Source organism: Anolis carolinensis, chromosome 5 (genome assembly GCF_035594765.1).
Source record: "Anolis carolinensis isolate JA03-04 chromosome 5, rAnoCar3.1.pri, whole genome shotgun sequence".
Taxonomy (NCBI): domain Eukaryota; kingdom Metazoa; phylum Chordata; class Lepidosauria; order Squamata; family Dactyloidae; genus Anolis; species Anolis carolinensis.
Window position 1 is genome coordinate 165,216,673 of NC_085845.1, and position 21,323 is coordinate 165,237,995.

The 21,323-nt window shown below is 36.6% G+C and overlaps 1 long non-coding RNA gene across 4 annotated transcripts in view; it reads left to right on the forward strand.

Annotated features, from left to right (window-relative positions):
- Positions 1-21,323, forward strand: part of LOC103278869 (uncharacterized) — a 115,945-nt gene that overhangs the window by 76,751 nt on the left and 17,871 nt on the right. For 2 of the 4 annotated variants that reach the window (XR_010006800.1, XR_010006801.1), the window contains exons 3-4: positions 2,531-2,622; positions 20,554-20,658. This is a non-coding gene — a long non-coding RNA (uncharacterized LOC103278869). Of the gene's footprint in view, positions 1-2,530; positions 2,623-15,933; positions 20,659-21,323 lie in introns of those variants that run through there. The other 2 variants (XR_010006803.1, XR_010006802.1) reach the window with 2 other exon arrangements.

Genomic DNA, 21,323 nt, shown 5'->3' on the forward strand with positions numbered 1-21,323 from the left:
AAAGCAATGAACACTGGATGAGAATTTCTTCATGGTGCAGCCGGATATAGGATACATTTGAAGAGTTAAATTTGTACAGAGTCTTTAAAATGTTTTCAAAGCAGGCAAACCATTACAGAATATAATTTAAAGAGGACTAGAAGTCCTACCAGGGAGTAAATTCCATTTAATGTAATTAATCTTTTTTCTGAATAGCTGAATATCTGATTAGACTATTGACACTTACATATTTACTAGTTTAAGGAAATTAATTTTTGATTATATTTACAAAAAACCCTTCCTGCATAGACCCCAATAATAGCTAATTATGTATATACTGTACAATTTGGGAAGGTATTAACAAAATGGCATGGCATGTGTTGTATTTTGACACTATGTTTCATGACTGTAAATGTTTTTCAGGGTTTAACCAAACATTTACTGTAATATTTATCTATTTATCTATTAATCCAGAGTCAGTAACCTAGGCCCATTAATTATTAATTAGGCACCAGTGGGTTAATCAGATTAGAATTTATTTATTAGTTTCGGTCACTTAAGAACTTTCATGAGTGCCTTTAGTATTTTGATTTAGCTTTCCAATGGAATAAAGAATATTTATCAAAATAGCTTAGCACATGTTTGAAGATGTTTGAAAAGTTTGTGAAATCTTGTCCCAAGATTCATTATTAGCCTTGAATTTTGCAAATCCAGCAAAATACTGAGTAATTGTATTAGCAAAGAGAAGCCTGAGATTTCAGAGCATGACATGAAAACAGATATCTGGGATATAATAAAGTTTTACGTATTTGATTTTTATTAGAGAGATTGAAGAGTTGATTGTTGGTTTGAGTATCTGCTGTAAGTTTTTATAGAATAGTTTGTTCCCCTGCTATTGTTCTTTCAATTTATCTATTATACAGAATAAAGAAAAAGAATTATGTTAATTGTTCTCAAATTGGCTTTTGTGTATATTTTCCTAAAGCAAAGAAAGGACTAGATGATATTTTTACCTCTGTGATTTTATGATTCTATGAGCTTTTTTCTCAAGCATCCTAATAGGACCATTAGGATAGGTTGTTTCATGCTGCACTTGATCACCAGACTAAATGAAGAGCTACTGTATCTTTTCCTAAATGTTTCCTGTTCAGCACAATGTTGTGTTTTAGTGTCTGACCCTGTGGTGACATCATACTCAGTATGGCACAGCATTAATAATGAATTCCACTTTAATTAATCAGTTTTAATTCATGCTAATTACTGGTTGTCTGTAATGTTCACTTCTGTTGCTCTTGATCTTCTTACATTTTGTTTATTTTTTAAATTTAAACAGAAGAAGAAGAAATATCAGAGTAGGCTAATAACTTAAACCCCACCTTTAACTGGTCTCAATGAGTTTCTGACTAATTATGGGCCAATTCATCACTAAAGCCACAAAGGGCTAACTTTGAATTAAAGTTTTGAAGAGTGTGCTTCCTGAATGAGATTTGTGCTTGAGGAGACCTTGCAGAAGGAGCATGGGTAAAATGAAAAACCTTTCCAAATTGTGTACTCCATTGGTGGGAATCATGCAGTCCCCTGAATGTTGTTGAGCTACAACTCCCAGTATTCATCACTATTGACAATGCAAGCTATGACTGCTATGATTTGCAAGCCAACAATGTTTGAAGGACCACATGATTCCCACCTTGCTAGCTTGCTATTTTAAATGCTACAGTTAGCCCTCCATGTTTGTGGGTTTAAGTTGTGCAGACATAAAGGAAAGATCTAAAAACATGGCTCTTCCGATGTGCTTTCGGAGAGTAACTGTTACATGCTTTTTGTTACGCCCCCCATTATTTATCCTCTAGACTGTCTGCTATCTTTTCCTTAGTTCCCTGTGGTTTTATTCTTATCCTTTTTCTTATCCTTTTCTCACCCCGAGTTTTAACTGAGTATTCGTGCGGCCTGCCCTGTTATATTGCTCTTTGGATTTTGTGATGTACTGTATATGATTCTTTATTGTATTGTTGTAATTGTATTATGATATGTTGTTTTTATATTGTGTTATATTGTATTTTTCCCGGGCATGGCCCCATGTAAGCCGCCTCGAGTCCCCATTGGGGAGATGGTGGCGGGGTATAAATAAAGTTTTATTATTATTATTATTATTATAACTTGAAAATTTTATTGATATTGTTTCTCTAGGAGACTCTGAATCCTCTAGCACAGTGGTTCTCAACCTGTGGGTCCCCAGGTGTTTTGGCCTACAGCTCCCAGAAATTCCAACCAGTTTACCAGCTGTTGGGATTTCTGGGAGTTGGAGGACAAAACTTCTGGGGACCCACAGGTTGAGAACCACTGCTCTAGCACAACACTGTAGTCATCTCCTGGTGGAAGTTGACTATAGTTGTTTGTTGGATGATCTAGATTCCTAGAGAGAAGACACAACTTCCAGGACAACTTTATGATCAACTTCTAGGAGATGTTAACTATAGGGTCATACTGGAGGACTAAGAGATTTCTAAAGAGATGTTCTCTCATGTTAAAAACATGTTTTCCACTTTTGCAGGAACCTATGTCCCTAATCCCAGTGAATGTGGAGGGGTGATTGTACTTCCAGAAAGGGAGTTGAATTATGCTACCATTCGTGGAGAACACCAGGTAAGAGCACGGCTGCCTGAAATTCATTGCTTTTATGTAATCATTTCTATGAGAAGAAAAAGCTATTGGTTGGCCCTATCATGTCCAAATGAATTAGTGAACCGAGCTTTATTCCTCTTCAATTTAACGAATAATCTTTCATGCCTATATACTGGTTTCCAGTTTTGATTTTTCATTCATAGATGGTGACCTTTTATTTTTATTTCTTTGAACAAAGAGGTAAAGGTGGATTTGGAAATGTGACACAAATTATAATGTGCAAAGTAGGCAGTCAAGATACAATCTCGTATGAGACACCGAAAGCTATGAATTTGAGAACCTCTAGTCTACATTCTCCAGTATGCCTGTACAGTTAATGAGCTCTTTGCTGGAAGAGACAGGGAAGGAAGCTTATGTTCTCTCTGTATAAGGGATGTGGAGATCCTGCTTCCTTTTTGCATATTTCTACCTAACAAAGGTTAGAAATAGCAACGTTGAGCCCAGCTAAAGCTTGGTATTACATCCCCTGCATAGTTAAGAGTTTCTATCTTTTAAATGTGATGTATGTTATTAAAATGATAATAAATATGCAATCTCCTGTCCTATTCAATTTATTTCTCTTTTCATCAAAGATGAGTTCCCACTGACTCTGTCAAGATAGAGAAATCTTAAGGCATTGTAGCACAGAAATTAAGCAGCCTCAGGCAGCAGCTGCCTTCTACCTAGTCCTTTCATTTGCACTTAAAACACCCTTCGGGGGAAAAAAAGCCTTTTTATGGGACTCTATGAAAAAAGTGAAATAGGATGAGAACTGAACTTGTGATTGGGCCAGTTAGATGATTTTGGGGAGGGAGGGAAAGAAAAAAAAGAAACTCTTCAGGGCACTGAACACATACTGTTAAGTCTTGGATTATCTCTGTATTTAAAGCAATCCCTTGCTTTAAAAATACACATAATTGCCTCTTAGTTATATCCACTCTACATGTATAATGATTCTATTTCTATTAAAGATTTTCATATAGATAAGTAATTGCTACCTGTCAGCTTTGGCTGTCATGCGTTTTCAAACATTCACATTGTCATATAAACACTTTTAATGTATCATTTGAAATAATTTTATAGCTAAAATTATATGACACTGTTTTTACTAAATGTCTTGAGGAATCACACCTAGATTACAGGTTCGTACAGACGTACATATACATACCTACTATGCCTGTCTGAATATATTTTCAGTGATTTAAACCACATATAGCATTTGGAACTATTTCTACCTGTTTGATTTTTCTAATGAAATCTATCTGCTGTTCATATACCTTTACTTGAAGTTTAATTACAACCATGGAATAGTGGGAAAGAAATGAAATGGAAAATACTGTACTAGGTGTCTGCATCTTATGACTCCTATACAAATGTTGGACATGTCATATTTGGGGCAGTACATTAACCAGCATGGCTAATGGGAGGTGGGCCCCCCAAAAATAACTTTTTAAAATCTGTTTCACCTGTCAGTTTAGTGCCTCTCTTTTAATGCCTTTCTTGGCAGATAGATATTGAGGCATTTTTAGATGTTCAAAGGAGACACATTAAAATATTGCTACGTAAATAGTTCTAAACAATGTCATGCTTTGTTCAATGTTCTGCTCTATATGGGGAGTGCTTTTTTCAGACAAAACTCAAGTGAAATGTCCTCTCAAATGTATCCTATTTCTATTTACTTTATTATTTTGCAAATGTGGAAGGCTGATAGTAACTCAAGACAAAAATTCTGTCTAATGAACATTTATTTTATGAGACTGGGCATTTTGAATATCATGGAATGAATATCTTGAATCTGCATCCATGAATACTCCTTCAGTTCAATACACTGCTTTATGATTATGTCTTTAAAATGAAGTGAGTTTGTTAAACAATTATCAGTTTGAAGAATATGCTCATTGGCAGCTGACAATTTGGATCAGAGTAAAACCTGACCAGATAAGGTTGAATCAATGATTTTGACTAAAAAGATGTTAATTTCAATTAATTTTCTTGCATAGCTTTATAAGGGGGGGGGGGGAATAACTTTTTCAGCTTTTGATTAAAAGATGCCAGCAGTTATTCTTTTCCTCGTTAATCGTCTTATGAGTGGTAGCAATGTACTTTTTCTAAAAATTGTGAATTGATATGACTCAACAATCCTACAACTTCCTGTAGTCCACGGCCACTATGGTTATAATCCTGGGAATTTTAGGTTAAAAAAAAAACCAAGTATTTTTCAAACCCAGCTTCTCAACACATTTATGGACATAGTTATGACAATCTATATGTGAATTTCATATAATGCCTTACAGGAAAAAAAGCATGCATTAAAAATATGGAAACATGGAGCAGCCTTGAGTGTAGGTAGAGGAGTTAGGACCTCATCACATTGATGAGAGGCAATGGGGTGATTTGCCAACCCCCATGGTGAATCTGCAGGGTAGCGGGGCAACCCTGTTGCCTTGCCAGCAGCAACGTTTTCCCATCACAAGTGGGGAAGCATCACCAAGCGACTTCCCTCCGCGCTGGCCCTGTTGCTCCCTACGGAACATGTGAAGCCTCCTGTGTTCTGGGTGAAGTGTCATAGGACCCCGCAGGAAGTGAATGTGCATCATGCAATGGGCAACGGGGGATCAGTGGATCAACTGTGCTGCAAGCATCCTTGGACACTTGCAAAGACACATATGATGAAGTTACAGGTATACCTATAAGAAAAGTATTTTACACAATAAACTTCAGTATGATTTTTAGAAGAACACTTTACCTGACAATGCAACTTAATTCATTTAATCATAAATTAGTCATAAATTGTACTGAAGAGTTAGTAACTATTTCATATGGTACTTTGATTTGAAATGATCTTTAGAATTGTTGTATGTTTTCCGAGCTGTATGGGCATGTTCCAGAATTATTCTTTCCTGACGTTTCGCCCATATCTATGGCAGGCATCCTCTGAAGTAGGCGAAATGTCAGGAGAGAATACTTCTAAAACATGACCATACAGCCCGGAAAACATACTACAACCCTGTGATCCCGGCCATGAAAGCCTTCAACAACACATCTTTAGAATTGTTCTTTAACCTACACAGTAGAGTAAATTATACAAAACAATCTGTAATGCATGATTAGTTTAGCACTTATGTCGACATCAGGTGATCAAGTATGCTCAACATAGTAAAAAGAACTCTGTCTTTTTAGGGACATTTTTGCTCAACTATGTACAATGCATTAGAGCCTGAGGTTGAGCTTCACCATATTAAACCCTTCAAATCAAAGTCCAAACTATATAATAATAATAATAATAATAATAATAATAATAATAATAATAATAATAATTTATACCCCACTACCATATCCCAAGGGAACTCAGGGCCAGGCCTGTAGCTGGGGGGGGGGGGGGGTTAGGGGTTCAACCCCCCCCCCCCTGAAATTTTGTTCTGGCTACAGCCATGCTCAGGGCAGCTTACAAAACAGCACGTATTAGTGCTATAACATATAAAATACAAGTCAAATATATCAACATTAGTAACGAACAGTATCAAAACATAAATAACACTTACAAAGTAAAACACAACTCAATTTCAGTAAGATATTCAATAAAAACACAGCAATAGCAATTAAAATGAACAATACTTAATTCTAAGTGACATAAAGTGCCAGTTTGCCAGTTTCCTATTTAATATCTATGCAGTTTCTCTGCTCATGGTGTCTCCTGAGGCAGGGTCACTCATCCTGCTACACATATATGGGAGATACTTCTCCAATATGGCTGGCGTGAACACCAGAATATGAAATATTAGGGTTAAAATTAATTCATTGATTTTGATTGTTTGAAATGTAGCAATTAATTTAATCTTGTGAAATGATGGAAATAAATTCATTATGTCATACCTAATTGGTTCATCATTAGTTAAATCATTCATTTTTAAAGCATCATGGTATTTATGTAGAATGGCATATTTGGTTGTTACATGTGCTACTAGTGGTTTAATTTATTAATGATTCCTTCAAAAAAGTCCTAAAAAGAGTTTAATAAGAATGCAATACTTCCTCATTTAATTTCTGGGAGAAAAGTGATTTTAGCAGTTTTCTTCTGTGGTAAAAAAAGTGTTCAAAAACTGTGTCATTTTTAAAGACTATTTGCAGTTTCCCAACCATTTTCAAATAGTTTGGAACATTTTTCCATTCCTATTTCTAAGTTGCTTTCCCCAACCTGGACTTTTCCAGATTTTGAAATGCAAATCCTACCAATGTACCTTTGACTAGGATGGAAGGATTTGAAGAGTAACACATCTGGAAAAAACCAGGTTGAAGAAAACAGTCTTAAAGCCTGGGATATAACAACTCTGATATATGTAAATAGTGCATTACTTCTATTGACCAGTTGCTTGCAGTTATTATTTGAGTGTATGTACGGCACATGATGATATATGTAATATAATTACATTATAATAAATGTAATGATATCACTATGCATGTTATCTTGAGAAAAACAACATTCCTAAGGCCTTAAATGCAAATATATCCATGGGTATATTTTTCCTTGCCTTATCAAAAGAGGGTGTGCTATATCTCTAGCAGTAGAAAATATGATTATATGTTCAGGACAGATAGCAAACCACACAATAGGAAGTGGCCACAGGCATGTCTAAGATTCCTTTATAAGTCTCAGGGCCTTACCAGAGCTCTCAATAATAGGACTATCCTGGAATACAACAATTGCTGGATGGCCCTGGGTTATTTTTAGCTAGCTGTAAAGCCATGTGGCTTTCTACGGAAAGGCCGAACACCTTTTGTCTCTAATATCTTCTTTGGAGTTCCAAATAGAATGGGCTCCCCAAAGATCAGGACTCTGGTTGTTAATACCAAGCTTGAATAGACAGCTTTGTGAAGCCATATAAGGCATACAAATTCCATAAACATTATTTTTCACTGGCTCTGATTACTTTTCACACTAATTGTTCAAGAAAGTCTAAATATGAACAATAAATAAATAATAAATAAAGATTTGCTGTGGCTTGTGAAAAGATTGCATGATATTTTAGAAAAAATGAATTAGAGCTAATATTGGCTTATTATGAGAACGTGAATTTGCTGGGGGTAGGTACATTGATAGATTCATTTTAGACATCTGTTAAAAATCAATACAACCATTTGTAAAGTGTTCCCATAGAATTCTACTGCAACACGACAAAGGCATTTATCAGTGACAGTTACATGGCTCCCACTCCCTTGCCTATTTTAATCTTTTTTATACAAACAACTTATATTTAGCTACAGTTGAGATATTAAAAATCAACACATCATTTCACAATCAACAAGACCAACATTGTAATAAGCTAAGAATATTAACATGAATCTGAAGGACATAATGACATTATGGAATTGTGTGAGAATAAGGGAAGATGTGTGTGAGCTGTGGGAAGACTGCTCACATCCCAGTGGGCAGAGACAGACAGGGACCTGCTATACAATAGTGCTACAAAGCAAGATCAATGTATATGCATTATGGTGATGGGATTCAGATAAATTAGAGTCGCAGACCACCAAACGCCACTGTAATAGGTGAAAGACCATCAGAAATGCAGTGAGTATAGCTCTGAAAATTTATTTGCTTCCTCTTTTTTTAAAGCTAAGTAAATAGTATTTATTGAAGGAGGAAGAAGTGGTTGGATCTGCCCCACTTACTATGGTTGGGTTGCTCCTTTAGGGTTAGCATCAGGCACATAGGCATACACACTCAAATAGCACTGAAAGGAAACCTGCCCCAGTATTTCCACAAAAAAGCCCAATTCCTTCAATGCTCCCTGATCCTTTGGAAAACAAAAGTCTTATCTTGTATGTTTTTTTTCTGGAGTTACAGTTCTCCTCAATTGTAACTAATACAAGATTCATTTTAGAAATGTCCCAATTGCCCCCCCCCCAAGAAAAAAAACAGATTTGCATATTTTCTTGTCATATAGACTATTTTACCATATTTGCTATATTTCAATTTTATGCCTGGTGAACAGAATGCAAAGGTTTTGGATGATTTGTTTTTCATGTAAATAAAGACTGTATCTTTAAAAATTCTCTTTTGTAGATAGTATTTTGCCAGCATAGTCAATGTTTATATGTATTTGCAAATGCATTAACCTTGAGTGTTCTTCTTGATAAAAGTAAAACCTTTGTTTGGATGTGAATGAGCTCTAATATTACTGAACATGATAATTATATTAAAATTCATCCAGTTTTTGATAATGCAGGCCAGTTCACTTCTGAGATGTAATTTAGATATTTTCCACTGAGTCTGCAATTCATGTACATTTTTGGCCAAATTATCCTTGTTTCTTCATCTTATTTGCAAAGACAGACTCCTGCTTATTGAACTATTACTGCAGGATCTAGCTTTCCCTCCAAATTACACACTTTTTGCATAAATGTGCCTAATTACCTGAATTCAGTTTTGATTAGCAGTGTTAATTGATGCAGCTGTGGATGGGATCTGTTTACCTAAATTACCATGTGCAAACAGCAATACGTCTGAAAGTGAATATGCTGAACTGAAAATACTAATTAGCTGAGACAGATTGTTATTCAAGTCACATCTCAGGGCCTTTTTAATGAAAGCTTGGATATGTCAAGGCTTTATGATATGCAGGCAGAAATGTCTATATTACATATGATTTCCTAAAGTTAATTCTCGAGAGCAGATGGGATGTCGGCTGGGCTTCTCATGACTTGCTTCTAGCGTTAATGTGGATATTGTGCTTTATTGATAACACAGCCATTGTTTTAGCATGTGCCTGCTCATGTGCACTCATGAGAACAGAGAGAGGCCCATTAAAAACTTGATACCATGCCACGTTGCTACATCCAAGCTGAAACAATTAGGTTTTTTTCAATACATTTGCAAATTCTTTTCTCCTTCCACTATAACGTTTTAAAAGCCTGAAAAGTGTCCTGCCAATTTAATAAAGACAGTAATGAATTCATGGAAACCAAGTAAGCAAAGAAATTGGTAAAATTAATTGTTGTTGCTCTGAACCTTAAAACTGAAAAAAAAGCCTTTTCAGTTATGCGAAGGATGAGGTAGAATATCTGAAATCTTACCTTTTGAAAAAAGTCACTGCAAGTACTATGGTAGCAAAAATGTGTTGTTTGAAGTTTGACATATTCATTTGCATGCATACAGTGTGCAGGCCTTCATGAAGGCTTGAAGCAAATAGAACTGATGTATGATTCTGTCTTTGGAATATAGTCATTGGAAAATGAAAAGTGCTTATAGATTGGTCAACTGTATGAAGATCTGAGCAGCCCACCATATTCAGCAGTAGCACTAAAGTAATATAGAAGGAAATAGAAGAGGCTTGATTAATGGCCTTGTCACACTGCCACCGGAATTGCCATGCATCATGGCGAATCACGTGATCTTCATTGGGCGCATGGGGAACCCGGCTCCTGAATCAGCTGATCTCCTGGGGAGAAGCGTCAATCACGCAGCTTCCCCTATTGCTTCCTATAGTAACATGGAAAACCTCCTGTGTTGCCACAGTAGCAGCATGTGGCAGCTCTACCCTACATCACTCACAGAGCTTTGCCAACACCATTTGATGGGAGTCGGCGGGCTCCGTGGATGACCTAGAGCTTAACTGGATTTGCTGCCAGTTTAAGCCCTGTATGCTGAGGTCATAAGACACTGCTTTTTTGGTTATAGGACTTAGTCATTACTTTACATTTCAGGTAAAGTGTGGAAATGATTAAGAGAGGCAGTATGGAGTAGTCGTTTGAGTGCTAGACTAGGATTCTGAGAAACCAGAGTTAATTCCCACTGGGCCATGGAAATTCATGGCAATGGTAATGGCAAACTGCATCTGTATAAATCTCCATGATGGATTTGCCATTGCCTTAGGTTGCTGTAAGTCAGAAATTATTTGAAAACACACATTAACAACAACAGCAACAACAAATGGTAAGCATAGTAAAATAACAGGTGGGAGGTCTTAGATCTCTAGCTAGGGAAATAATTTATTCCAGTGTGGGCAATGTTTAAATTGTCATGTTCCATATCTATGACTGAATGGCTGAAAAATTCATTCCTTATTCCTCAACCCCATTTCCTTCTCCCATTTTTAAAGACTGATTTGAACTGTCCAGGTGACCTTTCTAAGGGGAAATATTTCATGTAATGCTTCCTACACATCCCTCATTTTGCCATTCATCACCTTCTCTTTCTAGCTCAGGCTACTTTGAATGTAGTCTGGCTCCTACCTCTCCCCAATACCATTCCTTCAACAAGTATATATCTTAGCCTGTTAACTTTCTACTTGCCTAGTCATCTAGAAAGTTCCTCATGAACCTCATAGACCTTTCAGGAGGTTAAGGTTGTTGCCTGGGCCTGAAACCATCTGAAAATCAGTTTAAAAAAAACAGCAACTAAAACTTGAAGTCAGAAATAGATTTCTAGTCACTTCCCAACTGGAACAAGAGAACAGAGAAAAATAGAGCTTCTTATAAGCCCAAAAATAGTCCTAAGAAGAAGATAAGCACACATTGCTACTGCCTTACATCTTTCTGTAAGGAGTAAATACACTCCTGGAGAACAGACTCAGGGTTTTGTTTTGTTTTTAAGGTTTGTACAGAGGTATGCATGTAGAATGAAAAGTATCACAGAATAAAAACAGAGATGACCAAACCAATGAACATCAATAACTATGAGGTGCAAAGAACACTCTCACCTTTGCTTGTTCTTGACACAAAAAGGTGTCTCAAAATTTCAAGCAAAATGTGAATTAAGTGGTCAATTGTCACAAGATACTTTTTGCATTTTACCTGAACACCTGTAAGAGCTCAGAGAACAACTCTCTTCAGATCATAAAACAAAAAAAAGGATACTATTTGTGAGAGCCCTTCAAGTATAGAAGTAATAATATTCATTTTTCTTTAATCAGGGAAAACATTCTGAGCAATCTACCTTCAGTCTAATTTACCTCACATGTCTGTATAGTGTAAGGTGTTGTCAACAACAGCCTGTCATATTACGCTGTTTGTCTTGCCCTTTTTGTTCAGCCTACACAAAAAACTTATGAATTGGTGCAAATATTCCTGGAGGATAACACCATAGATGGTACATGGGTTGCATTTTTGAATGCAACACCTTGACTGTGGCAATCCAAGCCTAACTCTTAAAGTGACATGTCTAGCATATTACAATGAGAAAGTCTTATGCACATGAAGCATTAGAAGGAAGAAAATGACACCAATGCCCTAAGCATGTATATTCAGAAATAAACCCCATGGAGTTCACTGAGGGCATGTAAGAAATATGCTTAGGCCTGCATTCTAAGTGCCACATGTCAGCTATATTATAATAGTGAGATTTTTTAGAAAGCATCAACAAATGAGAAAATGAAAGGAATAGCATGAAAATATCAAGGTCAAATAGTAATGATCTTGCAACATATTTTAAAACTGGTATGTAATCCCCTTAGGGCAAAAATGATGACTGTACAATGCAAAGTACAACAGTTCCTGTGAGCCTGCTCATAGTCTCTTGGTGCTACTGTAATATAAGTATTAAATAATTCAATACTAATAAAGAAACTGCAACAATACAGGGAAGCAATTCTCAGCAGCTTAAATGGAAAAGGAATTATTAAATATTGAGGTTGGCAGAAAAAGTACAAATGCTGTACATTTCTGTAAAGATTGCAAAATAAAACTGCTGGAAGCAAATTCCCTAATGGGTATTAGCATTCTGATCCTAAAATTTGTGTGATTAGCACAGCGGTCATTTAAATTGGTTCTGGGGCAGGGGTGGATATCATGTCTCACCATGGACTGTGCAGCCAAGGGTGTTGCAATCCGATTGCATCGGGAGGGGACTACATGTTCTCCATCCCAATTTGAGTCTCATGTTACAGGATCTACAAAGTATCCAAGAAACATCAATAGTAAATCCTAACTCATCTGTAGGTGTGCAAAGTTGACTGCTTTGCCGTGGTAGCATCACCAGGTACTTATTTTGCTGTATCAGTTTCATATAGTGACTGAATCTTTCTGCTGAATTGATAAATGCTAGTACGTTTTCTCAGTTGTTTGTAACTGAATTTCAGATGGCAAGCCCAGGGCATCAAAAGTATTTTGGATGATATAGTAATATCTAAAGACATTTTCGAAAGCTTTCTCTCCCCCCTCCCCCCAATGAATGGTGATCAAACTCTTACATTTAATATCAAACTGAATATGATTTTTGTATGTAACATGAAAGGTGGCTATTATAGCATTGGAAATTAATTGTGCTTTTGCATCTCAGTAAACTTTTTAAAAAAATGGCTGGTTGAATCCCAGTCAAATTAAATAAGTGCCAAGTCCAGGATCTCATTTTTGAAGATATCCTCAAACATATATTTGTATATATTTGTACAGGAGAAGGGGTGCTGAGGGATGGAAGGAAGCTACATGCTAGTGGCTTGAACTTTAATGGAAATGATGTGTGGGATTTGTTCATGAATTTTCTTGGATTTTTGAACTCTGTCAAATAACTGCTATATCTTTTTAGTTTTTGTTATAAATATATCTCTGAAAAAAGTCTGATGACTCCACAATTCTCTACTTCTTGCATTTTATTTTTGTACTTGTGATTTTGGAAATGTTCTACAATGTATGTGCTGTGGCTGAACTATCTTATAACTATTGGCAACGAGTGGTGTCCATGTCAGAAGAGCAGTGTATTCCTTCAGAAATTTAGTTAAAACAAGGAGCTATCCAAGGTATTGAGTTTATTGTTGTGACAAGGTTAAGTATCTATAAGGGCTACCTTAAGATTTATATTAAAACTCAGCAGAAATTCACAGCCCATCTAAAAAGAACACCACTGACCTCTATTACTCGCAATATTCTTATTTCATTTCAGACTTAATCTTGGAAACATTTTTGTTCGATTGTACGTTTTATTATGGGGATAAGTGGAGAGAAGGAAAACTTGGCATGTTGCCCCTGAATCCATTGGAAAAAAGATAGGATATGGATGTAACTAACTAAATAATAATTAAATGATTGATATCTAATAACCAACTAATAATTTAAAAAGAAATATTTTGAGCTTGTGCAGGTTTTTATTTGCAAATCATGCAAATGAATGAAAGAAAGAAAATAGTGCTTGCTTTTACTACCCTAACATATATTTGGAAATAAGTACCATTCAGTTTTAGAAAAGCATTGTATGGTTTGAGGGGGGAAACATGAAATAAGCCGCCTGGCTGGTGATTCCTCTTTAGTCAGAAGAAGTGCTACTCACAATTGGTCCTGGATCAGGAGCTGGCCCTGGGCCTCACTGTTCATGGCCACAGATATCTGCCACCATATAGGTTGTCATTTTCAGACTTCCTTGCCAATAATTAAATCCCTTCCCCAAAAGACACACTGCTGGTGTCACAGATTGGTCTACTTCCGTGGTATTGATCTACTCCCATGGAGTTTACTTCTCCAAAAAAAGTTTGATAAAAAGCCCACAAGCATCACCCAGCAAGCTTACAAAAATGCTCACAAAAATATTTATTGAATCTTCTTATTAGACAGGTCCACGGGCAATACACATGGCTCTAAATCTTTTTGTCTATGTCCTCCTCCCTTTCTCAGCATTCTCCTTTTCAGCCCTCTTCCCCCAGCCCCACCCTCTGATGCTACATTCTTTCCAATTACCTGGCTGTTTGTTATCAAATGCTCTGCATTGTTTCAGCCTCCCCCATCTTTAAGAGTAGGGCCCTCTTTATTCCTTGCTAGTATGTATATATATATATATATATATATATATATATGTGTGTGTGTGTGTGTGTGTGTGTGTGTGTGTGTGTGTGTGTACACACACACACACACACACACACATATATATCACCCTGAATCGCCCTGGCAATCTTCATGATGCATGGAAACATCCAGTAGCTATCCAGGATTTGTTTGCCTTTCACCCAAGTTTGCTCTACATTAAGTAAAGGTGGAGGATACTCTGGAGTTTATAGGATTCTTGAGAGTATAGTTGTCCTTTGCAGATACCTGGACAGGAAAGTTCTATTCCAATCCTTTTTCTTAATACATGCTGCTACCATCACTCTTCCTATGAGGAGTCGCGGTGGCACAATGGGTTAAACTCCCGACCTGAAGGTTGGGTTGCTGATCTGAAGGTTGCTGGTTTGAATCCACAAGATGGAGTGAGCTTCCTCTTATCAGCTCTAGCATGCGGGGACATGAGAGAAGCCTCCCAGTAACACATCCAGCATCCCCTGGGCTCTGTAGATGGCCAATTCTCTCATACCAGAAGTGATTTGCAAGTTGCTTCTGACACAATAAAAAAACCTCTTCCTATGTGCTGAAAGGGTCAGATTAGGACACTAGTTTTGAATACTTGGAGCCCCGGTGGAGAAGTGTGTTAAAGCGCTGAGCTGCTGAACTTGCAGACCGAAAGGTCCCAGGTTCAAACCCCGGGAGCGGAAGCGGCCGCTGTTAGCTCCAGCTCCTGCCAACCTAGCAGTTCGAAAACATGCCAATGTGAGTAGATCAATAGGTACTGCTCCGGCAGGAAGGTAACAGCGCTCCATGCAGTCATGCCGGCTACATGACCTTGGAGGTGTCTATGGACAACGCCGGCTCTTCAGCTTAGAAATGGAGATGAGCACCAACCCCCAGAGTCAGACATGACTGGACTTAACGTCAGGGGAAACCTTTACCTTTTACTTTTGAATACTTGTGGACACTAGTTTTGCATGATGATAATTCATACTGATACTCTATTTGGACTAGCAGTGATCATGAAGAGAACTAAGAAAATGGAGCAGCCAGAACATAATTCAACAGGTTCTTGCTCACAGAAGCAGTACAGGTTTTCAAATAAACTGGCACCTTTGAGGATTTTTTTCATTTTAAAAAGAAATAGTAGTTTGGGTTTCATACAGTTCAAGATGGTATCTGCTGAAAATTGGGTATCATTTGCATTGCATGACTAAGAAAATAACTTCTAGGCTAATATTTATTGGCATTTATACTATACCTTCCTATAAAAAATCTACAATGATAAAGATCAGAGGTATGAAGATCTACTTTCAGGAGTTGGCAGGGGTTTCACAATAACAGCAGCAAAATGATATTTAAACATTTTAACTTGCATTTTTGAAATAAAAATATATAAGATAATCAGGGATAGACATCTGTGTCCATCCCATTTTGTCTGATACACAGATAATTTTTCCAGGCTCAGCATTCTTAAGTGTGTATCTTTTGAATCAGGTATTAGGGTTCATATATATATATATATATATATACACACACATATACACACACACACACACACACACACACCCTGCCCAATTCTAGCATAGGATCCACAAAGTTTCCAGTCCCATCTCCAAAGAATTCCTTTTGAATTTGATTTGCTTTCACACCTATTTTTGAGGCTACATCTCTTTAAAAGCCCTATAATTATCACTAAGCTGTTTTGATAATGGCGGATTGAGTCTTCCAGTATTTAGTATATTAACTGCATTTAGTTGAACAGAGAAGAAATGTTGAAATATTGCCTCCCCTCTTTTTTAAAAAGTAATTGTTTTACCTAAAGTGTAAATTCTCACATAGAATTGTGTGTGCTGACCTTTCAAGTAAAATTGTAACATACCTATTATAACTGGTGACAGGCAAAGAATTCTTTATTCTTTTTTCTCTTTTGAAATAAATATTAATGAGATTCTGCTGCAGTATAAATAAGATTTAATTGTATTGCTTCCAAACTTACCTTTTGAAAGCTTAGTCTAATGATACTGTACCTGTAGGTAAATCAATGTTCACATGAGAGATTAGATAAAATATTATATATATATACAATAAATTCACACAGCTTTTCAATTTTTATTATCAACTTTAAATCTTTCTCATTTTAGTGGGTAAATTAATGCTAATACATAAATATTACAGTTTGCTAGTGAATCATAAATTTTTCAAAGAAACCCTTTGGTTTTCTTTTAAAGGATTTAACTCAAAAGCTATGCTTCTAAATATGTCTGTGGATATTTTAATTAGTATTTTCATAGATAATTGAGATCGGACATATTCTTAGTAATATAATGCTTGTCATTGAAAGCCTCTTTTTCATATTACATTTGGTTTGGTTTTAATGAAACTTTCAGCTATTCATTATTCTGTGTATAGGCTATTAATAACCCCAGACATAAATTGTTGAATCAAATAAGAAATCAATCAATATAGCTAAGCCCTGCAAAGTAGTCATGGTTCAGAACTGGCACCTTTCCAACAAACAAATAACCTGATCTGTACTATAAAGTAGTCTGGAGATTTTGGGAAAGCTATAGGCAACAACTGGCTGAACTCCTGTGAGGTCATAGAACTCTATAGAGGCTCAAAGAATGATAAATTTAAAGCATAATGATAATAGTTTGCGGGTGGATGAGGGGAAAGGATTGTTTGTTTGGCTGTAATGAAAGCTTCATGTAAATCCTAAGGCTATTAAAAGCTAGTCTATCCACCAACAATTATAACTTAATGTTGTAGGATACTTTTAACATTGCACTGATTTTCCTGCCTGACCTACCCTCATCCATCCATAATTAGATATCCTTCCTCCTGCTTACTCTGTAGTGATCTGTCCTACATTAATCTATAATAAATTGTATTGGAAAGTAGACCATAAATTTAATTAAGACAAGAATTGTCTTAATAAAATTTTTAACTATTTTAATGCTGTATTAGTATTTAATAATGTTATCATGTGTAATGATAGCGTTAAATTGCTCTGGGGAGTTTTTGGTAATCACCCCTCATCAGCAGATACTGTCAAAGATTCTGAAGAGATGACTGAAATCTAAAGAACTAAATTCAAGTACATTCCCAACAGCTTAAATAAGGACAAAAGGGAGAGATGTACTTGAAAACAGTGGCTTGCTCCAGTAAATAGAACATTTGGATTGTATGATGGGGGGATGGCGGGGGGAGGGGGAGGTAGTCTTCTTTCCTAAAAACTCATTCATCTTTAGTAGCATAGCTATGCCAGTGATCTGGAGAGAGATGATTTTTTCTCACCTTCCAAGTCTGCAAGGGTATCTGGAAGCTCCTGGGCACTTGTGCATCTTCTGACGATTGGCTGCACATAGCAGTTTCCAGAACCATCTGGGCATGTCTTTGTGTACCTGTGAGAAGTGGAAGAGGCAGATGTTTTCCTCTGGATAAGAGCAGATGCTGCTTCTTTGTTCTCAAGTGTATAAGGATAGTTGGAACAGCTCCATGGAACACCTCCATGGCCAATCAGAGAATGAAATCTGTTTTCTTTTCCATGCAAAGAGTAAAGGTGTTACCTAGGGAGAAATAAAATAACTCCTACAAATCATTAAAGATACGTACATCGGCCTAACCAGTAATTATGCCTACATAAAATTACCTGTAGAAGGAACATGTAGTTCCAAGGAATGCTGTGTACGCTAGGAATCATGACATTGCCATTTCAAAACTGAAATAATTGATGCATTTGGAATTTTTTGATTATGTTGGATGGAGCAATTGATACTCCAATCTGAACATCTTAGTGTTGAATATCAAATGTGAGAAACCCTTTTTAAAATGGCAGATTCTACTCATGGTCTTTGATTATGGCAGTTTTGTTTATCCTGTTGAAGAGACCAGAAGCAAGAGCATCACCACCCAGCTCTTCTGTTACTTGCTTTTGTATTTCTCATGAGTAGACTGCAGCCCCAGGCCTACCCCAGCAGTTAACAAATAGCTCTGGATGGTGTCTGTAACAGGCTTTTATTTAGCATGTAGCAGGGGGAGAATTTAACAACCTTGTCACATGGCCACTGGAGGTGCTCTGCTTCACAGAGGGGCATGGGGAACCCGGCACCCTACGCCCCGCATCACATGGCTCCAGCTGAGATTGGTTAGTTGAGGGAAGCGTGAGCATACATGGAGCACATGGCTTCCTCCATGGATTCCAATGGCAACACAGGATTCCTCTTGTGTTGCTCTGGTGGTGGCATGCACCGACTCTGTCCTCCTTCAACCACATAGCCACGGCAGCATCATCTGATGGGAGCCAGCCGTCTCGCTGGGTGACTGAGGCTGAATCAGTGCATGTTGCCAAATTTAGCCCCATGTGAAGAGGTTGTAAGATTTTGTTGTACACCTTGGCACCCTTTTGGTGAAAGGTAAGACTCTGAAACAGCCTCTACAAATAATTGGACTTGAGAAGTGGAGACAGAAGATATCCTCATGGGTAAATAGTGGTTTTGTTCTCTTTTATAAGGTCCTGGGACTTGAGTAGGAGTGGCCTGAACTTTCCTTCCAGTAAGTAGTCAAGGGGGGGAGCAACCTTACTATTAGATTGCCCTCATGGCCTAGGTGTTTTGTCCAAGGAAAGGCTGAGTAGGTAGTCTAGGGTAGACCCCTGGCTTCTGTTGGAGCCACTTCAGGTTGTTTCCACTTCTTCCTTCTTTTAGGTCCAACAACTTACATTTTTTAAAAGATCAAATAAAGTAGATCATATTTAGCTCACCTTTCTGTATCTAGTCTCCTTATTCCATTCTTTATCATCAAATGGGATATTAAAATTGTCACTGCCTTTTCTTTGAAGAGGAGTTGGGCATTCAAAGTATCATCACAAACAATCTTAAAATTCATGTTGTTTGTTATGGGAGTAGGCACTTTTCCACATATTTTGTTAACCTAAAGGGCCCCTGGGAAAAACTGGCTACTCTTAGAGGCATTTCTTTTTACCAAACTGTAGTCAGCAATAGCGAGACATTTCCAGTAGTAGTTTGTGGCTTTCCTGTCACTGGGGCAGTGAATTCAATCCAGGTTTTTAAACTGCTGGCTTCAATGTGTAATTCCGAATTCTTGTTTGTTGTTTTAATGTGTTCTTCCCTAGGGGAAGAAATTGTGAAAAGGTATGGAAATCTCTTACGTTATTCAAGTGGAAACTGTATAGTGAGCTTTCAAGAGGTTCCATAAACATAATGCAGCATATGAAATCACAGAACCGTAGTTTTAAATCCATTAAAAATGTCTCAGAGCAACTAAGAGAGAATACTGATTTTGTGTTATGGCTGCAAGGCAAGTGAAAATCTTACATTAATTAATCTTCACCCACATTACCAATGTCTGTGTTCTAAATTTTTCCTTATGTAAATTGCATGAACAACATCATGAAGTAGGCGCTAACATGTTGATTACCAGCAATTTTATTGTGTTGAATGAGAACATAAATTATTATTTTTGAAAACTAAAGTAATTGTATCAGATTAACAGCAAATATTGCACTTTGTCATTTCCAAAATCAATACTTTAATTTTACAAGAACAGTAATTAGCTTATGTCAATTTTATAGCATTTTAGGTTAATACCAACATTAATTGATTGCTTAATTTTCTAATATTGTAAAATGCTTACTATCTTCAGATGTGTACAAATGTGTATGCTTATCCATTCTGTTATCACATTATGTGCTACACTCATCAGACATATATATATCATAAAGCAAATTAGCAAGCTTTTAATATTCTCCAAAAAATTTCAGGATACTATTGGAAACTTGAGAAAATAGCATATATGACAACTCATTTACCTGCCCTACCTTTTGCCTGCCTCTCTGTTTTTCAACAGCAAGTCAATAAAAATGATTAGAGCTGCAACCTCACCAAATGTATACCCTTAAACCACACAATCATAATGATGGGAAGGCGTCTTCCCCTGACCTTTTAAAATTACATTCAGCTGTCTGGGGAATTTCATAGTGAGGAACAGTAATAAGGTTCAATCCTTTTTGGTAGCTGGCTTTAAATTCATCTCATCAGAAGTTGTAAGTTATCTATTCCTTTTATCTTGGCCTTGGCACACTTGGAATGCTGTAATCCATCCATCTAATCTTTTGCATGTATTTTTCTCCTCCTTCTCCCTCAGGTTTTGCTAGTGAATCACATTATGAAATCTGCAACCATGAAAGACCCATTTGTTGCATTATCCATAAAAGAAATAAAAGTGATAACTAACATGGAAGCTAAACTGGTATGTTTTCTGTTGAGAGATGCTTGTTGAATTTAATTAGTTTTTGGGTTTCATATCTATCCTGTTTTGCAATTTTTACCATTCTATATGATTTATGCTTCACCAACTTTCATTTTTTAAAACTTAAGTGTAGGTTTGCCATTGGACTCTGCAGAATATCAAGGAATAGGAAGGTGGGGGCAGTTATTCATGATAAATTGATTTCCTTTCAGTATTATTGTGGGATTTCAAATGTGGTAGATGCAATGGCTCAGTAAGTGAATCACCTGAGAAAGATTCACAAACAGAGATCTATTCCATAGCCTATTATTTTTCAGCTTCAAGAAGCAGAAAGGAAAACTGAAGCTAAGGGCACATTTATCACATGATAGTACAGTTTTAAAAAAGAAGATTGCTTTATATTCTGCCTATCTAGCAAATACTCTTGCATTCCAGCAAGAGGAAGCCATGTAGAATAGATCCATGCAAACATATTCTATACATTGTGTTATATTGGATGCATATGTTCATCTTGTTAAACACTCAAATCCTATTGAACTTAAATCAGGGTGTGCAATTAAATTCCAGAACAATATGAAAATAACGTGTTATATTATTGGTCCAAAAACTCAAAATAGTTACCATTAATCATTCAAAATAGTTGTTTATTCATTTTGATTTTAAAA